The 18,613-nt window shown below is 51.9% G+C and overlaps 1 protein-coding gene across 4 annotated transcripts in view; it reads right to left on the reverse strand.

Annotated features, from left to right (window-relative positions):
- Positions 1-17,707, reverse strand: part of CHD6 (chromodomain helicase DNA binding protein 6) — an 83,654-nt gene extending 65,947 nt beyond the window's left edge. For all 4 annotated transcript variants that reach the window (XM_058850350.1, XM_058850352.1, XM_058850351.1 and 1 more), the window contains exon 1: positions 17,502-17,707. The gene's annotated coding sequence lies outside the window, so the exon portion shown is untranslated. The remainder of the gene's footprint in view (positions 1-17,501) is intronic.
- Positions 17,708-18,613: the final 906 nt, after the last annotated feature.

Genomic DNA, 18,613 nt, shown 5'->3' on the forward strand with positions numbered 1-18,613 from the left:
ATGATGCAGGGGAATGGAACTTGGATTCAGTGGTTGGGCCCCTTGTGACAAGTAAGACCTTCAGGGAACAGCTCAAGAAAAGGGCAATAGAGCTGGGGAAGGCTCTGATGCACAAGTCTGATGCGAAGTGGCTGAGGAAGCTGGGGGAGATCAGCCTGGAGAAATGCTCAGGGAGGACCTTTACTCTCTACAGCTCCCTGACATGAGTGTGGGGCCAAGGTGGACTCTTCTACCAAGTAGCAGGATATGAACAAATGGCCCCAAGTTGCACCAGGGGAAGTTTAGGTTAGAGATTAAGGAAAATTTCTTCACCAAAAGGGTTGTCAAGCACTAGCACAGGCTGCCCAGGGCAGTGCTGGAGTCACCAGCCCTGGAGGGATTTAAAAGACGTGTCTTGAGCACCTGGGGACATGGTTGAGTGGTGGTCTTGGCAGTGTTATGTTTACAGTTGGGCTCAATGATCTCAAGGGCCTTTTCCAAACTACTTTGATTCTATGGAATTCATAGGAAACCATCAAACAGCCCCCAAAACCAGTAAGGCACATGGCAGTCAGAGACTACCCCCATATTTCTCCTGCAGATACATCCAGACTTGTTTCAGCCTTTCCCTGTCTCCAGAACCTGCATGTGCTCCCAAGATCCCCACACAACCACTGCCAACAACTGGGCCCACAGATAACTTCAGACACACAAAATTCAATCTCTGAGCGCAATCTCTGACATTCTCCCATTGCAGACTTCCACCAATATCCCTTCAAGCATTCTTTGTCTCAAGATGTTCCAACAGCCCCTCAGTCACAGACACATCAAGGCACTTCAGAAAGGAAGTTTTATTCATAGCTTTTATCCTAAGAGCAACTTTCATTTCCTGAAGGGAAATCTCATCCGCAGCATGGTGAGGAAGATGGGAGTCAGCAGCTCTGAACACAGTCCCAGTTTTGTTTTGCCTTTACTTCCAGGGTCCATATTATGTTCAAGGCTTGTCCTCCCTTCTCTTCTTTGACAGTTCAGGTGCCCCCAGGTCCCCCAACCCACAGCATAGGTGTACATGTCCACATGCCTTGTGGAAGCTCCCTCAGGCCAGCTCAGCCCCTGAGCTGCCCTGGGGCAACATGAGCACCGTCCTGTCTGTCCCTCCAGGTCATGTCCATAGACTTGTCCCCAAAAGGCAAAATGGCCACAAACCGAGACAAAGCAGAGGCGTCAGCATCTGCAGAAACTAATGGCATTTACCTGAGAACACACCTTACAGCAGCAGCAGCAAATTTTTTTACTTTATTAGAGCACATTCCTGTAGCACAGAGCCATTTTCAGTTGCCTGCAAGAGGCAGGTGACAGCCTTCTTCAAAGGGGAAAAAGCACCGATTTTATCTGTGGAAATAGGCTGCAGCTAGGAAACAAGTGCAGTTAAACAAAAATGAACACTCCAGATCCTTAATGATCCCCTTCAGAAGGACAAATAAAAAGGGGCATGTGGCTTTCTCCAAACACACCAGGACCTGGGATTCAAAAGAAAGTAAAGCTCACAAGCCACCTCTGGAAGGACAAGGGGCACCCACAGGCCTGTGTGGGCATGTCCACCTATGTGCCAAAAACACTGGTGATAACCCATTTGGAAAACCTGCAGTCTTTCTTTGCCCTCGCTAAAGAGGAATTTTGCACTCAAGTCCCTCTAAAGCTGCTACTGCGAAGAGCAGAACCAGGATACAGCCTTGGGCACCACAAACTTGTAAGCAGTCACACGTCGCTACACAGAATCCCAGAATGGCTGGAATTTAAAGGGATCTCTTCAGATCATCTTGTCCAAGTTCCCTGATAAAGCAGGTTTCACCTTGAGCAGGTCTCACAGGATTGTGAATAGGGAGGTTTTTAGTATTTCCAGAGGAGACTCCACTCAATACACTTCAATTCTGATTTTCAGCTCATACGTGTGGCAGACATTGAATGACACAACCAAGCCACTCAACATGCAGCACACACACATCTCAATGAAGTGATAAAAATCCAGCAAAGGGATCACATTTGCTTCCCAGCAGGTGTCTTGAATACTCCGGTCCCAGGCCAGAATTGAGAGCCCCTGAAGCACAGCAAGCTGGGCCCAGTGGAATGAGTCTGCCTTGCACCACTGCGGAGGTGAGGAGGTCCTCCAGCACATACTTCTGCAAAGTAAGGGCACACTGCCAGCCAGGACCACACAATGACACTACAGACACACAAACTGGGATCAGCTGTCCACCCTGACCTAAAAGTACATTTTAGTGGAAGGTATTCCTGCCCATGGCAGAGGGATTGGAACTGGATGACCTAAGACTCCTTCCAACCTATTCTATGATGCTTTGATTTAGACATCAGCAGCTTTTTCAGCTGCTTTTCCTACGTAGCAGAATAGAAGCCCCTCTTGGTGGCTCATCAGTGACATTCAAGAGGAATAGGAGCCCCACACTTCAGGCTGGAGACCCCTCTGCTTATTACAAACCAGAGAAGTGCTCTAATACAGTACACCTACTCCACACAGCCTCAGTCATCCCCCAAGCTACCTAGCACTAGCCCACTGGATAATGACCCTGTCTTCCAGCCCCCTGAAGCCAGAGGGTTCCTCTTCCCAGGTGCAGGAACAGCACCTGGCACACCCAAAGCAGGGTCAGGGAGGGGAGGTGCCAAGGACAAGGTCTCACTGCAAGCAGCTCTTTTGAGATAGATGCATCAAGAAGTGTCTAACCTCCCTCTATCAGTAGACTCCTGGTGACACTTCCTTCAAGGTGAGGGACACAAGCCTTGCTTACCTCCTCAACATCAAGTAGCCCTTCTCTCTTCTCCTTTCTGTAGTTCTAATTAAAAGAAGGACCCCTTGAAAATACAGATATCAAACAGGCACAGCAATTTGTATGCAGCCCTGAAGGACAAGCAGGAAGATAAAGAATTGCATAGCCATGCCATGAAATTACTGATTTTCAGACAAGCAGGTCTGCTCTGCTGATGCACCTCAAGAAGTGCCTAGGCACAGCTTGAAGGAAAAGATATTAGTCAGGGGTGCCAGGTCCAAACTTGTCGTCCAGGCCTGCAGGCCAGTAGCAAACCAGGCTCATGGATAGCAACTAGCCCAGGGGAAGTTGGGTGGCTCAGCACTGCCTTACTCCTCTGGTACCTGAGGATGTAGTAACCTGCCCTGACACAAACACTGGCAGAGGTCAGAGTACAGACTGATGAGGAGTCTTAGAAATAAGAACTGCAGCAGATCCCACAGACACAGCACAAGAGCCCTGCTCAACCCTGCCAGACAAAGGCAGCAACAAAGGGCACCAGGCAACAGGGCAACTGAGAGCTTTCAGAAGCCTGTCTTCCAAGTAAAGAACCTTGGTCTGTGTTTTGCTCCGCACACCAACACCTGTGCCAGTGTCAGCAGCTGTCCTTGTATGTCCACACCATTCTGGAGTGGTGGGGACACCCCACTGCATCACAGAAGCTGCAGAGTAGCTCTCTCGAGGAAGAGGTGCTACTCCAGGCCTGGCTGCCCATGGGTTGCTCTGCTCTCCACCACCTGCTGTCATTGTGGGAGCAGCCCTTGGCTCAAACAAAGAGCAGTGTCTCATGCCTGAGAACAAACCCTACAGCCTTGAGGAAAGGAAGTAGCCAGTAACCATTCTCTACCATACAGGGATGACGTGAGCTTTGTCATTTCTCTGTCAGGGTCAAGCAACACATTGCCTTTGTAGAGATGAGACATCAGTACTACTGCTCTGGCAGGAACTCTGAGAGTCCTGATTTGAGGTCAGAGGCAGAGGAACAGCCTCAGTATCCCATGGTGTACCCCATCCCACAGCCTAGAGAGCCTCACACCAGCTCACTGCCCAAAGCAGGTGTATGGGACCAGACTTGACAAGCAAACGAGAATCATCCCCAAAGAAGCCAGGAAGGGTGCCTGCATCTGCCTGAAGTCAGCTGAGGGACATAAGGACTGGTCATTGCTTGTCAAGAGATTTGCTGTGCTCCCCTGCTACTCCTGGCCAATCACTAAGAGAGCTGTGGAGTAGCAGACAACAGATCAGAATTGATAGGATCTGGCAGGCTTTGCCAGGCGAGCCGGAACAGAACGCCCCAGGCCCTGGCAGCACCTCCCCATCAGAGGAATCTCCTCAACAGCTTTGTAGTTGGTAAGGCACACAGCAAGCCCAAGGACAACAAAGCAGGGCCTACGCATCAGCCACCCTCCCCACCTGATGCATCCACACTGCAGGTGAGCAGCAGTGAAGGACTCACAGGTCTGACTGGGACAGACCAAGAGCAGAACCTGGAACCTGTACTGTTCTCCCTGGCTTGACTGTCTTCTCTGAGACCAAACAGCAAAGATACACATCTGAAGCCCTCTGGTGCTGTTTGAGCCTTGTTACCTTATCAATCCCTGTTCCTAAGCAGGGCTGCACAGGCACGTCTCAGCCAGCAGAGCTGCCGGAGCTTGAAACTTGAGTGTCTGCTGCAATCCAGAGGGACTCAGGGAACTACATTCCTGAGGGCTGCATGGAAAGGAGGCTCTGCAGAAACATCTCCCTGCCAGCAGATTTAGAGAGATGCTCCCATCACTCGGGGAGTTCCAGGCAGGGGAGACACGCACTGACAACGCAACCGCCTGCAAAACACTAGAGGCAGAGCTAGGGGAGGGGTGAAAGAGAACCAGGGCGGGAGAGCGGCCTTCTCTCCCTGGCTCCTCCCCAACAGCTCTCTGCAAGCTGAATTAAGGAGGGCTGCATGGTCCAGCAAAGCCTCCCCCAGTGGGCAAAACAGTAACCCGGCTGGCTGCTCCTCCCCAGCACACTCCATCACCGGAGAGCATCTCTGCAGGATACTGTCTGAAGGAGGTACCTAGTCCCTGTCAGCAGCTACCTGTCTGCAGGCTGGCACGCAAGCAGCCTGGCAGGCAGAGTACAGCTCTCTCCTCACAGCCTACTGCAGCAGGATTTATTTATGTGTCTGCAGCAGCTCTGTGCCTTCACCATGGGAATCCAGGCTGAAGCTCCATTCGTGCCGAGTGAGAAGAAGCCTCACCACACAGCCTCAGTGCAGCCCGGCAGGCACAGGGCTGCAGGGGGCACAAGCCCCTGGAAACGGGCCCGCTGGAGCAGCGAGCTGCATTCCCAGCCTCCGCAGTGCCTCCCCCACATCCTGCCTCCAAGCCCTCCACTGGGGGTAGAGAATGCCAATCTCGAGTTGTAATTTTTCCAAGTTAAAAATAACCTAGTAGTTTAGCAAGAGAGGAGCAGCGGCAGCGATGCAGGGGGCTGTGGAGTCTGCAAGCTCACTGCCAGGCAGCACAGCATACATTCTCCTTCCCAAACAGAGGCTGTGGAGAAGCAGCTTCCCAGCTCTGATCACACAGCTATAGAAAACAAGACTCCCTCAGCACCTCGTCAGGAGAGGCTTAACCAAGCAGTCAAGTAGTCCTCATTTCAGAGCTGCTGTAACACTCCATGGCACCATGGGGGAAGAAGGCACAGGCCCCACACTCCTGAGCAGAACACATGCTAGGATGAAGAAAAAAAGGGGAAAAAGAAGAGTACACAGAGGTCCAATTCACCCAAAGTAAGGGAGCAAACATGAATCAGGCAGGTACATATGTCCAGGACAGGCAGAGCATCACACCAACAGCCAGCCCCAAGGGACATAGCCATCCTGCAAGTAATTTTTTGTTCTCAAAATATTTTAATCTTTATAAAAAGAAGGAGTGGGTTAATGAACTGTGTGGGGCCGGGGGAGCCCAGAGACCTGCTGATAAGGACACCAAAAGCACATGGCAAACCTGCAGTACCTTCCAAGAACACCCAACTCCACCACCCCACAGGCGAACGGGCAACAAGATTTTGACAAGCAGGCAGTAAATCAACACAACCTCCTTGCCACTTGCTCCCGTGGAAAAAGAATATGGTGACACTGCACAGCATTCCCTTCCAAAAAGCCTGTTCAACACAAACACTCTGCTCCCAAGCTCTCAGCCCTACAGCAAGAACCACGTCAGAGACCCCAGGGAGACACCTGGGCTTGTGCCATTGCCCGTCCACAGAGGATGCTCTGTTGGCATCCAACAAGCAAGAGAGCACATGCAGGCTGGATACAGCCCCCGGTAATGCAGCTTCAGTCAGTTGCACTTCATGACTCTCATGACAAGCTCACGTGGCAGAACCAGCTATAGCTCCTTTTTGGAGGGTTTTCAAATGCAGCTCCTAACCCAAGACCATAACCACAATGACCTTCAGCAGCTGCACAGTGCCAGAGGGCTGAGAACCAAGGGCTCACTCAGAGTCCAGTGAGCACAGCAGTGAGCAGGAATCAACAGCACAAGGGAAGAGAAAGCAGCAGAATGGCTAAAGCCCCTTCAGTATGTTCAGTGAAGGCACATCATGAACACAAAGTCATGCCTGGCCATTCAACATGCAAACAGAAATGCACACCAGCTTGCTGCTAAAGAGAGGGAAACCACATCCGAGCTCTTCATAAAATGTATTTCCCTCATCATCTTCATGAACAGCCCAAAATGAGGGAATTCCAAAGTGGCACAGGAGTTGCCAGGTGACTGTCTGCAGAGCAGGGATGCACCCAGCATCCCTGTACCCCCTCCTCCATAACGGGGGATGCACCCAGCATTAGCTTTGTGTCCTTTCCCACATCATCATCCTGTTACCCTGGTACACAGGAGCTACCAGGACCAAGACAGGTTTTTCAAACCTACTGTGTCTGTTGCCTTCTGATCTGCTGGCCAAGAGCCTAACTCCAAACAGTTGCTCATAAGCCTCAGGCAGTGGATTTTAATCCTCAACATCAGCAAGGCAAAAAAAAAAAAAAACCAACAGAGAAAAACCAAACCAAATCTCTACAACGCAGTTCCTACACAGTCAAGGGAGAAAGGAGACAGGCACAGCTTGCCCAGGCTCGTAGCCAGCACCCAGCAGGTTGTGCTCCCACAGGGGAGGCACTTGACCACCCTCAATACCAAAAGGCATGATTTCATGGGCAAGGATGCACTGGTGTGCAAGAGCATGTGCGGCACTCCTGCACACACAGGGGTCCACAGCAGCTTCCTGCAGAGCAGTATCCCACCAGCACAATTCATGTGCCTTATCAAGAGCATCCCCAGCTCAAGCTCCTTACACATCAGCAAGGCCCATTCCACATCACTGATGTAGCACTTTCCAGACTTCTGCTACCCATAAAACACAAACATGCTCCAGTGTGGCTTCCAATCCAGGCCACCACACAGCCCAAATTAACTGCCCTGTCTGCCAAATCTTAACAAGCCACTCCTCCATCACCAGTTCCAAATCTTCCTTCCACTTTATTCACCAGCCCCAGAATGCACATTAGCAAGAAGAAAGGACATGAATGGAGTGTCCAGGCCTTCACACTTTTTCCATCACACTCCTGGCACCTAATTTCCTACTTTAAAATAAGAAAAATGCAACATCCACATGCTACAGGAGAGGCCTGAGCTCCAGAAGCCAATAAAGCCTATAAAACCAAGTGTCACTTCCACAGCATCCAGCAAAGCTCCCCCATCCCTCTGGCACCCTGCTGCAGGCCAGAGGCAGCCACAACCACTCTCCTGGCCTGTGGGAGTCAGAAGCTCACTGCTCACAGCAGCTCAACACAGTGGCATGACCAGCTTGCTGGCAACCAAAAAGATGCCTGGTGGGCAACTCCTCTAAGCCTGGGACAGTCCACCCAATCTGCTCCTCCACAAGGCAGCTTCAGCTGCCAAAGAGGCTGTAGAAAGCCTCTGGTCAGAGTGACAACATTTTAGATGGAAGTGCGCAAAGAAGCTCTGAGGACACACTCTCAGTGCTGGAAGCAGGCTCTCTTCCCTGAAGTGCCTGGCTGTTACCCCTGGGTAGAGAGAGAATTGTAGGCTTAGCTCCTGCTGGCATCCTGAAGCACAAGTAACAAGGAGCCAGACTTCCCAGGAGTGTAAGAAAAAAGTCTCTGAGGAATTACTGGGCTCAAGGGAGCACAGGGGTTACTGTCAGCTGCTTCAGAGGCTTCTTGCATCAGGGCAAAACATCCAGCTGCTCTCCAGCTACCAGCACGGATGTAAAGGTTTCAACAAAAACCAGTGCCCTGTGCACTCTGCACATTTTCCTGCTGCCTTTTATGTCTCACACGAATGCTCAAAAGCTTAGCTGTCTAAGTCCATCTCCAAGGTCACTGTCCCTACAAAGAAGCAACCAGGCACATTATTTAACATTTATTAGTAAGAAAGGTGTACAAAAGCCAGCCCAACCAGTAGGCCTTGGGATTGGAACATTCCAACAGCCTATTCAAAGAACATTTTAGAAGGTTTGAGAGCTTTACACCAAACTGCACCAAACTCATACTATCTCAAGGCAGATGGCCAAAAAATGAGATGGCATTCCTGAAAGTACAGATTTTCTCCTCTTGCTGTTGTTAACATCCTGCACTCAAGCTGTCAGAAAACAGCTTTACCACACTGCAAACAGCTCCTCAGAGGCAATCATAACCCTTTGTGCCTCTATTTTCTAATGCTAGAATAGAGATAAAAAAATCAACATTGACATCAGGGCTACTGAGAAGATGAACAAACACAATGCACCTCAAGAATTGCCTGTAGACACGTGAAGGACACATCTGACACCCTGAGCAGATTCTGTGCTAAGAAGGCACAGCAACACTGGCCACAGCCCCATATAGTGATGGAGACCCCACTGCAGAGTCCAGTCATGTTGAATATAATTTATTCAGGAATTTCTGCAATTGAAGCTCCCTGCCACAGACTTCCACAGTGGATCACTCTTACTCCTAGTAGTCATTCACCTGATGTCCCCACATCTCTGTTTGCTCCTGTTATCTGCTGACTAAGGTATTCCCCATTGTTCTCCAGCTATAACCACGGTAAAGAAAAAGGGTGAAAGAAAAAGTTGGGGCACTCCTGCCAACCTCCTGCTTCATCTAATGACTAGCCCATGAGAATGTGCCCAAGGAAATACATCCAAGGAGCTGAATGAAACATGGCCAAGTCACCAGCAGCTGGGCCACAGGAACAGAGTTAGCATTTTAAACATTTCCAGGCCCTCACAACAGGATGGATGCCACTGCTTTGCCAAATGCCTCATCTGTGCATGGGTGGCAGAGTGGCAAGGGGTGTACAGTGCAGGAACAGAAGGGAACTCGGGGCCAGGCTTGCTTTGCCTACCATGGAAACATCTCAGACCACAGCTTGAGGGAGCACGGGCATTGAAGGCTGATCCCAAGGTACATCTTAGTGTGTGATAAATGAGCAGCTCTTCCTTGGGCCAGGCAGCACTGCATCCTGGTCCTAGGGATCTCAAAAAACAGGTGAAAAAGGAAACTCAGCTTGGTCTATGCTTTCATACACTGTGAGGGCTGGGGGGGCATAGAAGGGATCTCCAGGAGCAGAAGGACATTTTGCTACACTGCTCACTCTCCAAGCATAGGACAGCTCCAACATCAGCTTACAGAGGCCCCTTGATTGATGCTGCCCTGTTGGAAAAGAGCTCCAGGCTGTACCTGTCCTGCTAGCACTGCAAACCCTGGCCACCCATTCCAGGTCAGGGCAGAAAGGTTGCCTGGCAGACCCCTGCCTGCAGCAGGGCCAGGTACTGGGGGAGCCAAGCTCCCAGGAAAATAACATGCCAAATAACCATGGTCTGAGAGCTTTTGTATGCTGTAGGGAGGTCCCACAGCTCATGGCATTTGTTCTGCCTGTACATCCTGACAAAATCTAGCAAACCTCTCTCCAAAACAGCAACAGACAAAATCTGCTGTTTTCCAGGCCTGAGAAGGTACTTTGAGAGAACAGTCTCTAGAGTTCAGATGCTATCTGTAATGAGACATTCTTCTCAACCATCTCTGTTTCCTTGCATTTGTCTTTTACACCATCCCAAGAAAGACTAAAGTATGGAAGGCTGAGAGCAGCACCAAAGAGAAATTCTTCAATTCCTCTTGTGCAAATGCTTGGGGTTCAGTGATGCCAGCTCCTTAGCTATAGGCAATATATATAATATATTATATATATATATATATATATAATATAGGCAATACACTTGGCTAACCCTTTTAAATGGTGAGCATACACAAAGCCCTGCCCAGACACACTGCAAGTGTGCACACTTGCAATATGTAACATGCACACTGCCTAAAGTGCATATAGAGAGGTAGCTCCTTCTTGCCTCAGCTCATAAAACGCTTTAGCCAGAGACGAGCTCAGAGAACAGTGAAGAGAGCATCAACCTTGTCAGGCTGGAGAGCCACAGCTGCACGAGGAGGGAATGCATGGGCAGGAGGGGTTCCTGCCTGAGGATGCCAAGCTACTGTCACTAATGCTGGCTGCATAGTCCCGTATTTGCAGAGTCCCTCCTTCCAAACAGAACAGCAACCCCAGACCACACCAAGTTTTTTCCAACAGCACACAGACAGAGCTGCTGTGGCTCTCTCCTGGACTCAAGCTGCATTTATTCAGGGCACAGACACAGAAGACACCCTGGACACTCCTGGCCAACCAGCACCATCATCATGGGGTCAACCAGCCAGCGGGCAAGCACCTGGCATCAGCTGCATCAAGCTACCAAGACACCCTTGCCCCTGTCTGCCTGGCAGGTCTGTAGACATCAGTCTCCTCTGACATGTAATAATGTGGAAGCTAGGTAAGCAAACCCTGGACAGAGCAGAAGAGCACAGCTCCCACAGACCCATGTCCTAGGCCATTCTTACTGCACATACCTGTCCAAAATCCAAACCAACGTGGTTTCCACATCTCCTCTCCCTCTGTACTTGGATAAGCCACTCATATTCTGAACCCTTCCTTCAGCAGGCATCTCTGGAGGAACAATCATGCAACAAGGTCCAGAAATCCACTTCTGCTCTGTGTCTGTCTCCCTCTTCCAGGAAAGGGTGACAGAAAGAACAGGAGGTAGAGCTGGATACAGGAAAGGGTTTAAGAACACTGTCCTCAGCTCTAATGCCATGCTCCACTCAGCAGAGCAGCCAATGGAGAGCCTGTCTAGAAACCAGACAGCAGTATGTGCAGATAACCACATTTCCACACACAGCATGCCCTGTCAGATGTGGGTACAACCATACCTATTCAAACACATAGGTCCTACAACCTGCAGAGCCACACCTCAATTCAGAGCCCTTAAAGAGGGCCCTGAATTGAAATTACAAAGCCTCAAAGAGCCTGTGCCCACAGTGACACACTCCTGCCTTTGCCTTCAGGATTCAGGACCCTGGTCCTCACACTCAAAGCACAATGTGGGACTAGCACAACTCCAAACCAGCGACTTTGTTCCCTGACAGACACTTTCACCCTCCAGAGCAAGGAGGTGGAAAAGTCACTGTGACTGGCCCACAAATCTGCAACCGCAAGCCTCAGCACCTTCACAGAAAGCACAAGCCTTGCTTCAGCCGGCCTCCCCACAACATCACTGCGCAACAAACAGAGCACAGTCTCTGCTGTCTGCGGTGGAGGAGAGAAACCTGCTTTTATATATGCACCAAAGTGCATGCCGGGAAAAGCTCAGATACTCTGGTGAGGGGCACCCTGCAGGGACTGAGAAAGATCACTGAGAAACAGAGCTTTGCTTGCCCTAAAGCAACAAGCAGAGAAGCATACAAATAGGAGGAATCGGCTGTGCATTCGCACACCCCACTGCACTCCTTCCGAGGCTCAGCAAGCAAAGGGTACAGCAAAGATGCACCAGGCATTTAAAGAAGTCATCAAAAATGGCTCTTTTCAGATCCTCAATTTACAGACACTGAACACTCAAACTTCATTTTATCTAAAGTATATTCTAAGTTCAACCAAAGCAGATGAAAGATTGAGGGTTAAAAAGTGCTCTGAGCACAAGACCTAGACCTAGTGGCTCACACAAAGATAGCAGCTTTCACAGCACATCTATAGAAAAGCACTTATATTTATTATTGTGTCTAGGACTAACTTTAATTCTGTCCCAATGCACATACATAACAAGGCATTAATGTTTCTTAAAGAGCCAATATTTCACCTATCTATATGTCAAAGAAGTGGAAGTCCCCTGTAGCTTTGCAGCACCCTCATTCCTGCATGTAGCTAATTGCTAGTGGTGAAATTCACCTTCCAAGGCAGCCATACAGTGTAAACTGATGTGCAAAATGAAACTATGTCCACAAAACAAATACCTGTTCTCAGTGCAGTAGAGAGCAAGCACAACTCCCAGCAGTGGTTGCCAACAGGGAGGGCCTGGTAGCTAAAGTCCCTCAATTAGCTAAAGTTCTGCTTCTGCCTTCAAGGAAATACAAACAAGGTATCTCCTGGGGAAAGAGGTGAGGGTCTTACATCCCAGGAGGTTTTAACCCTAAAGACAGTAAGTTCTTTCTCCACACAGGTCCACTGACAGCCATAGGGACACAGCTCCCCCCAGCCTTCTTCACCAGGCTTTTGCACAGGCCTTTTGCCCTTCCCACCTCTTTTCCTGTGCCAGGGGTCCCAGGCTGTAATTCAAACAAATAATTTAGGACCACATCAGATAGAGAAACAACCTTGCCCATTCACTGCCTACCTGTCCCTCCCTTGCAACAACAGGCATGTTAACAGGACATGAAGCCAGTTCAGGGGCCTAGAGTAACACCAGAGCCCTGATACAGTCTCCTACTCTAATGCAAAACAGGGCTCCACCAATCCCACACTTTTAAAGATACATTTAGAAAATACTCTGAAAATTGACACTGACAAGCATTAACTTTTCCCTGCTTTCAGCACAGTCACCCCAAAAGGAAACAATTAATTAGCGGCATTTCAACCCAGACTTCCCATCACAACTGGGCCAAATGGCAGAGAGAACCAGAACCAGACAAGTGTCAGAAAGCTTCACCAGAAGAGATATAAACTTAATCTCACCAGGAAAAAAACAAACTAAAAAATTCCCAAACAGCACAGTAAAACAAACCATCCCAAAACAACCAGCATAAAGCTTGGGAAAAGGCGAGCCTTCAGAAGGCATGCTGTACCTCAGAGGACAGACATTCATAGTATCAAGAAGCAGCATCCCTCAAGGGGAAACCAGGGCTGGAAAATATGATGGGCACCGCACAGCCAAGCCAGCATCTCACCCTCACAATAACACCCGCACTCCTTGAACCATACCCAACACGCCTCTGCAAGCACATTTCTAACACCCACACAAAAAGCTAAGAGGGACTGGGACATGGTTCCCATGCTTCTCATTTTCTTTTCTGGACTGAAAAAGAGTGTTTTGCTCCTGTTAGAGCAAGATTTATACTCACTACAGGCTGAGAATGCCTTGAGATAACAGGCTGCAGTATGGAAACAGCATGCACCCCTTCACGTCAAGGCAGTATTTCCTCCACAGAGAGAAGGTCCTCACACAATGGATGTGTCAAAAGCTCCCGTGACCCCCACCTGGCACTAATACAACTCAGCACCTCTCTAAGCACTGGGCTCAAGGGAAGCACAGAGTAGGAGCGCTACACTCAGGCACAAACTTCTCCAGCTTTTAGCTGACTTCCAAAAGAGCCAACTGTGCTCAGGCATTCCCTAGAGCACAGTCATAACCCTTCCACAGATATCTGTCAGGGACCAGCCTTAAATATTAAAGCCCAGCCACAGTGTCTCAGGTATACCCTAATTCTTAGGCTGACTGGACACATCCAACATAACAATGCTAAAAATTATTAGCCACATATTGGCGGATTGCTAGGCTGCATCCCAGATTTTCCCATATAAGGGAAAGTTGAAGGCATTGTCCTATCACATGGAAAACATATTGCACCAGCCTGAGATATTAGGAACAAAATCAGAGTCTCCTCATGTCACAAGCTGACACCCAGAGAACCACATTTTTCCCTTTTTGCTGCCGGGTTGATCAGCTCTCCCCAGCTCTGTTATTCCACCGGGGCTGGTGCTGGATGATCACTGGAGGCTGGGACAGGCATTGCCTGGCGTTGCACACACAGCCCGGCGCTGTGCAGGGCTCAGAACTTCCTTAGAGGATTTTGGTCCCACCACCGCCACGCTTGGCAACACAGGCACTGACACCTCTCCCACAGTCAAGGGTAATTCTGTTTTCATGGGTTTTTAGGGTGCTGAGAACCCACCACACAAACCCTGCATGTCACTAACACTGTGCCGCAGCAAACATTGCTGCCTCACTGCATACAGACCCTTCATCTTCACCATCTTCTCTCCCCTTGACAGTATTTGCTGGACCCCAACAACCACTCTGCCTCTGATTTCATAGATCAGGGTAGGACCACCAACATCAGAGACTGACTCGCCTGTCCCAGGCAGGAAACTGGGGATGAGCAAGGAGAAATGCATTCACTGCTACTTGCAGGAGCAATGAAACAAGCCCTTTCAAGTGCCCCAAGGCCCAATGAGATGTTCAACCACTGAGCTTTACGACAACCTCAGAGCAGGTTGTCTTAAATGTCCCCATGCTGCTTTCCAGACCCAACACTGGAATCTGCATTCCCACACCAAGGGCTCACTCTCAACAAGAGGCTGATCAGCTCTTCCCCCTTAGTGAGGGTAAGCTTCTCCTGCACACTGATGAGGATGATATCAGCTCTTATCTGCACAAAGCCCAGACAGGCCAGGACACCACGGCAAAACACAAAGGCCCAGTCTGGCAGCCTCTCAAAAAACAAGTCTCACAAAGTCGCCCAGCTCACAAAAACAAGTTCACATGCTTGTACAAAGCCCTCTTGAAATAACACAAACCACTACAGTGAAACTCTTTGTATTATCCACCTGTAGAAGTTTATGTGTTTGGAGAAACTCTTGATAAAATATTAAAGATCATTCAAGGAAGACTGGATCTTAAAAATTATCGTGCTTACACTTTTGGGGTGGAGGCGGGGGAGGGGGCAGAGATCTACTTCCAGCTGAAGAAATGCAGTAAAAAGAAGTAAGGAAAACTAGACACTCTTCTGAGAGCCTCGTCCACCAAGTCACTAGAAATCAGCAGACCCCAAAAAGACCCACAGCACTGACCCCTGGGTCTGACACTGGAACACCCAGGGCCAGCTGCTCAAAAACAAGCAGCGTGGTCCCCTAAGGTCACCATGCAGGACAACAGAGGAAGACGTAAACTCAAGCCATTAAAAAGGCATATACTACTAAACAAGACAGCAGCACTCAGAGCACAGTAAAAAGGTCCCTGACAGCACTTTCCATGAGAGATGTGCATTATTCACAGCTGCAGCATGGATAAACACTGCAATAGCTGCCTTAGTGTAAGATTCACACAGGGTACCCACACTGGCCTGCAGCAAGGGGCTGCAACTGCCTCCTCAGGGACAAGGCAGCCCGTGCTTCTGCTGGGAAGAATGAGAATAAAGGAACAGGCAGGAATAAGCAGCCATGGCTGCAGGGTGGGCTTCAAACTTCATCAAAGTGCAAACAAACCAAGATCACTCATTCTCAAAGTCCTCTCCTTGACTTCAGCGCTCTTTGAAGAATAAAAACATGTACTTTCAGTTCTGCTGCACAAGGCACACACATACATTTTGACAGGATCCAGCTCTCCCAGTTACTGTGTTTTTCAGCTTGACACACTTGAGGGGCAACATTCAATGTGCTTCACCCCACTGCTGTCACGCAGCCCATCTCTGCAGTGAAGGCAGTGCAGCAGTACGTCCAGCACCCCTGAAGGACCTGCAAGAACAGGTAGCTGTACCAATTCAGAGAAACAGGCTGAATTAGCATTCCCAAAGACAAATTTCTACTTTGTAGTGGAAAAGGAAGCAATTTTCCAGAAAGGAACCATGAGGCAGCCCTGAAGCAAAACCAACCCAGCTCAAGGCCAAAAGCCTTGAGGGAGAAACAACTTATTTACTTCAGGAAGAATTTACTCCCAGAGCAAAACATGCTGTTATTGCTTCATACTTCAACAGTTTTGACCAAAACTACAATTTCTCTGCAAAGGGTTAGCAGAGCTCCTGCTTGAAGGAGCACCTTTTCCAATACCATCACCTAAACGGGGCCCAAAAGCAACAGCAACACTTTACAGCAGAGAAAACACTCTGAGAGCTCAACTGACTCCACAGCACTTAAAAGGATACACTGCAAATGATGGGGTCAGGAATAAACACCTAACAAGACAACAGTACCAGTCTGTCCCCCAGAAGCCCTGTATCGGGGAGGCCTGTGACAGCTGCGGGGTGCTGGAGGCTTCTGCCCAGTCCCTCAGACACTGCACAAGCACAGCAAACCATCTCCATCCGTCTCCCCTCATTCTCCAACCTCAAGAGCATTTGCTGCATTTCCTGAGCAGGATGTAAACAAGAAAAAAGACTGGGCTTTCGGCTAGAAGCATCCCGACTTCCTGAAGAAACAAAGCAAGCGTTTTTCATAGCAAAATTACCAAAATACTCTACCATATCAAAGGCCAGCAGAAGACCAGACAGAACATGCTCTGCATGTGCTGAGGCAGCCTGCCTGGACCCGCGGTCCTCGACTTCACTGCGAGTTCAGTGTAGTTGTCAGCAGGCAAACCGAGAACCAAAGGGAGACCCGCTCTCAGGCGGCTGCACCCCCGCAGCAGCAACCCGAGCTGACGATTTCGCTTCCTCCTCCCGTATTGTTTGCGTCTCCTACAGCCTTCATCCTAAAAACCTCATTGATCAAGGCTAAAATCCACCTCCATCGCCAGTGAGCGCCACTGGCGAGCACAGGGGAACCCCACCGCGCGGCCACCGACACGCAGTGGGCTCGATGACTGCGGCGAGACGCGGCTCCGCCGTGACTGCGATGCCTCTGTTGTGACATGGCTGCGATGTCACAACTGATCCGCGTCTGCTCCGCGCGCAGCGGGACGGAACCGCGGTGACAGGGCCGGGCCCGTGGCCCGGCCCGGTGGGAGCGGCCCTTCCACCGCATCCCCCCCGCGCCTGGCTCAGCGGGGCCAGACAGCGGGCGGCTCGCGCCCCGGGGCCTCCAGCACGCAAAGGAACCCGCTTCCCCTCGACCGCCAAGTTTAAAGACTTAATTATTGATATTCTTGAGCACCGCAGCCGAGATGCCAGGGGGGAAGTGCGCCCCGCGGGCGAGCTCCGACGCCCCGCACTCGGGGGGACCCGCTTCCCCCTCCCTGGCCGGGAGGAGCCTCCGCGCAGCGCCGTGGGGAGCCCGCCCCGCCTCCGCCCCCGGCCCCGCACGTCCCGGGACCCGCCGCCGCTGCCGGCCCGAAGCCGGCGAGGCCCGGTCGGGGGCGGACGGCAGGATCGGCGAGACGGGCTGCGGCACCCCTCCCCGCGCTGCCGCGGCCCGGGGGGCGGGGGAGGGCGGCGCGGAGGGACCCGGGGACACCGCCGCCCCTCCCCGCGGCCGGAGCCATGACAGGGCCGGCGGCCGCCCCGGCCCCCGCCCGCCCCGCGGCCCGCGCCGCCGCCGCCGCGTTCATTCATAGCACCGCCCTGGCGCAGCCCCGCCGCTGCCCTGGCCCCGCCGGGCGGGCGAACCCAAAGTTCGGGGCAGAACTTACCCAAAATGGCTCCGCAGCCGCCCCAACACAAACAGCTTTTATTTGGTGAAGTTTAGCCCAGCACCCTGCAAGGACACCCTAACCTCGCCCGGGCCCGCCCCCGCAGCGCGCCCATTGGCTGCCCAGAGCCGCGCGCCGCCGCCGATTGGCAGGCCGGCCCGTCAACTGCGCGGCGCTCGCGCCAAGCTTGGCTGCAGCGCGCCCGCCGCTCGCTCCATTGTGCTCCTGTTTGCACCGATGAGAGCGCGGCGCTGATTGGCCGCGCCGCCGCCCCCGCGCGCCGCCGCCCCGCCCACGTGCTCCACGTCCGCGCCCGCCGAGCGTTGCCCGGATGTGAACCGGACCCAAGCCCCGCCCTGGGACCCGCCCGTGCCACACCGCGACCTGCTCCGCATCGCCCCGGGACCCGCCCCGCACCGCCCCGGGACCTGCCCGTGCCACACCGCGACCTGCCCCGCATCGCCCCGGGACCTGCCCGTGCCACACCGCGACCTGCCCGCACCGCCCCGGGACCTGCCCGCACCGCCGTCTGCCCCCACCGCACCGCCCGGCCCTGCTGTGGGGCTGCGCCTGCCCCGTCCCCGCGCTGAGCCCCCCGCAGGCGCTGCCGCCCAGGCCAGCCGAAGTCCTCGAGGTGCGAAGGCGCCCGCGGGCGGCTCCGCGTGGAAGAACAAGCCCGGGAGGGCTTCGGAGGCCTCAGGCCCAGAAGGAGGGAATGCCGCTCCCCAGTGAAATGCTCCAAGAGATGGGCTGGGAGCCGGAGCCGGGTGACCCACCTCTCCAGGGAGAAACTTGGCATGGAGCAACCTGCAGGGTTTGGGCCCAGCAAGGTTCGGGTCCAGCACCAGTTAATGGTGAGCCAAGCCTGCCGAGGTGCATTTTCCATTGGAATTCCTCACAACCAGACCTCCTTGGGATGCCTGTTTCCTGGTCACACAGTGTTGAAGGCTTTGCACGGTAGCCACAGTCCTTCCTCCACCTCAGCACCCCACAGCTGGACCAGCAGCACCCTTGCTTTGGTGGCCCACAGTCCCATGCCTCCTGTTCTGCCTGGGAAGGTGGGAATGCTGGGCAAGAGGAGCTGGGCTGGCTCCATCCTCTTTGTTGATGCA

This window comes from Poecile atricapillus, chromosome 15 (genome assembly GCF_030490865.1).
Source record: "Poecile atricapillus isolate bPoeAtr1 chromosome 15, bPoeAtr1.hap1, whole genome shotgun sequence".
NCBI lineage: Eukaryota > Metazoa > Chordata > Aves > Passeriformes > Paridae > Poecile > Poecile atricapillus.